Below are 3,211 nucleotides of genomic sequence, written 5' to 3'. Positions count from 1 at the left end.
AGAAGAGGAGATGCAGGCAGGGAGAGAGTGGAGTTAGGAGAGGAAAAGGTTGAGGCGACAGACACGGGGAGACAGGGATGTGTAGAGATAGCGGGAGGGAGAGACAGAGAGGCAGGGAGAGATGCAGAGACAGGGAGAGACACAGGGAGGTGTACAGATAGATGCAAGGAAAGATAGGGAGAGACAGGGGGGAGGGACAGACACCGAGGTGGAGAGATACAGAGACAGCAAAGGGAGAGACCAGAGAGACAGAGACAGACACAGACAGATGGGGAGAGGAAGTGGGAAATGGCGACAGGGAAGATAGAAAGGTAGCAAAAAGGGATGGACCAGGTGGGGATGAGGACAAAGAGACAGGACAGGTGGGAAACAGACCCACAAAGAGAATCAGATAGGAGCAGAGTGAGACCCAGAGAGAAAGAGGGATGGTCACAGAGAGAGTGGGATAAGGGGAGAGATGGAAGGAGAAACAGACCAGAAAAGAGAGACTCCGAGTGACAGAGATAGGGAGATGTGGGAGAGAGAGATAAGACAGGAAGAAAGAGGGGATAGTGAGGCAGGGAGAGATTTAGAGATAAAAGATGAGAAAGTTGGACAGAGAGGAAGGTGGTGTGAACCCAGGAAGACAGAGACCCAGACCCCAAGGCCACCGACACACAAGAGATGAGGAACATGCAGAATTGGAGAGTGAGGGAGGAGACGGGTAGAGCAGGCGGAAAACAGGAAGACAGAAATAGCGAGGCGAGGCAAAGATCGAGACCCCCACCCGGGAGGTGCCCAGCACAGACATGAAAGGAAGACCGGGAAGGCAAGTGGCAGGAGGGAGCAAAAATAAAAGGAAGAAAAAGTGAGGGGAAAACAATGAGAAAGGGAAAAGGGGTCAGGTGTGTGGGGGGGAGAGAAAGAGAGAAGAAGAAATTAGTGGAGCACCCCAAGGGGAGACGGTGCCCCTGTGACCTTCCCCCTCACCTCCACCCCCACCACCAACCATTTTTGTCCCTTCGTCTTGTTCCTGACCCTCCCCATTCTCAATGAGGGTGAGAAAGAGTCAAGGCCTAGGCTGGGCTAAGGGGCTGGGGGACACAGCTGTGGAGAACTGGGGGGCAGGGGTCCCTGGATCCCAGCCCAGAATAATTTAGTCAATTAGAGGAAATACAGCAGCTCTTCCTGTGTCCCCTGTTGAATACTAGTGCCTGGGGGTGGTCGGGCTGGGAGCCCAGACTCCTGGGTCCTGGTGTGAGGGAGGAGAAGGTGGGGGATCTTGGCTCCTGATTGCCATAAAGAGCTTTGAGGCTGCACAGGGTGGGTGGGCTTGCTGAAGGGGCCAGGGTCCAGACAGGGAAGTTTTCTCAGCTGTCAATCAGGTGCCAGTTTGGTTGCCATGGTAGCATGGGCCTCATCAGCCCCACAGACAACCAGGGTTGGGGAAAGGTTCACATCCCCTCCCCTGCCTAGAAACTCTAGCCCCCTCCCCCCATTTTCCCAGAGATCCTGGGTCACTTCTCAGGCAAGGGAGTCAGGGGTTCTTAATATTCCTATCCCAAATCCTGACTCCCCTCTCCCCACTCTCCCTACCCCTCCTCTTCCCTTCCCCTAGCAGCTGGCTCAATCAGTGCTCAGAATAGCCCCCCCCCCACTCAGCCCCAAAATAACCCACAGCTGTGGCCTGGCCCCCGCGGGGTTAACACTCCCTCTCCCCTCCCTTTCTGGTGGCTGCTTACCCCTCAGTCCCTCCTCTGCCTCCTTCAGGCCCACCCCTCCCTGGCCTCTGCCTGGGGGACCCCAGGGCCCTGCCCCCTGCAGAGGCTCAAGAGGGTAGCTGAGGATCCCATCTTACTCGGGGCTGGATGCCCAGAGCTCTCCATGAGGGATTTGAGGGGGTAGGCTCCCACCCCTCCAGGGACTGAGAAAAGACATCCCCAGCCACTAGGGGACTCTGGAGGCTCAATCCCAGAACCTGCACCCTCAGGAGATCACAAAGTCCAAGCCCCCAGTCCCCACCACCTCCAGAATCTCCGTCCACAGGGGGGACATAGTCCAGGACCCATCCTCTGCCCTCTCAAGTGCCTAGGAAATAGCCCAGGCGCACGCTCTTTCCTTCCTCAGTCACAGAAGTCCTCTGCTCCAACTTCTCCCTTAAAGACTCAGGAGTCCTGGCTCCGGCTTCCCTCTTGCCCCCAGACTCAGGAATCAGGTGCCCATCTTCCTCTATCCCCAGGAATCACTATCCCAGTCCCCCAGCTCTTTCCCTCCTTAAGGATCCTCCTTTTGTCTCAAACCCATCAGTCCCAATATCCTGGGCACCCCTCAACTCCAGCCTCCCCACTTGCCCCATTCTGTTCCTGTACACAGCAAAACCTGTCCCTGAGCTGAGGAGGAGGGTGCCTGTGACTCCTGGGGTGTCCCTGTCTCCCTTGTTGCTCCCCTCCATCCATCACAGAACAGACTAGAGGCCACTTTGATCAACAGCCCGTGCCCCCCCCCCTTGCGTTGTGTTGCGGAGGGCAGGCGTCCTGTCCCCCCCACCTCACACTGTTCCCTCCCCACCCTAATCCTAGTGCTCTGGAGAGGCTGGAAGGGTACTCCAGAACCTTGAGGAGGGGGTGGTAGTTTGGGATGAGGGGTGCAGAGGTGGGGGGTCTGGATGCCCTCAAGGTCCTTGGCAGGGGTATTAATAGCAGACTCATAGCTCTGGGGAGGGAGGGGAGAGCTAGAGCTGGGAAGGAGAGGGATGGGCCAGTGAAGGGGGAAATTGATGCAGGCAGGGGGGTGCAATGGGAAGGTGAGATGGAAGGTGGGGGATAGAGTGAAATGGTGCGGTATCAGGTATATGGGTCTGGGAAGAGGGAGCAAAGCATTAGAGAAATGGGGTACTATGTGGTCTGAGGTGTAGAGACTCAGAATAAAGGAGCTCAAAAAGGGAAAAGAGAGGGGGTGGAGGAGAGTCCCCAAGAGGTGGGTGAGCTGGTAGGGGAAAGACCCTTACTTCCTATTCAAGCCCCTTCCTTCCCTGGCCAACTTTCCCACTCCCGGATCTGGGGGTCCACATTCTTACCCCCTACCACGACCTTACCTTTTCATGACCCTGTTCTTTGGGGGCGATTTTGGGGGGGCCAGGACCGGAACCGGAGTCCAGCAGCCGGAAAATTCGGCAGAGGGCTCAGGGAGCTGATGGGGGGGCCAGGCCCTGGGGTGGCAGCAGTGGCGGCGG

The sequence above is a fragment of the Condylura cristata genome, unplaced genomic scaffold, assembly GCF_000260355.1.
Source record: "Condylura cristata isolate star-nosed mole 26May11 unplaced genomic scaffold, ConCri1.0 scaffold00041, whole genome shotgun sequence".
Lineage (NCBI taxonomy): Eukaryota > Metazoa > Chordata > Mammalia > Eulipotyphla > Talpidae > Condylura > Condylura cristata.
This window is presented reverse-complemented; position numbering follows the sequence as displayed.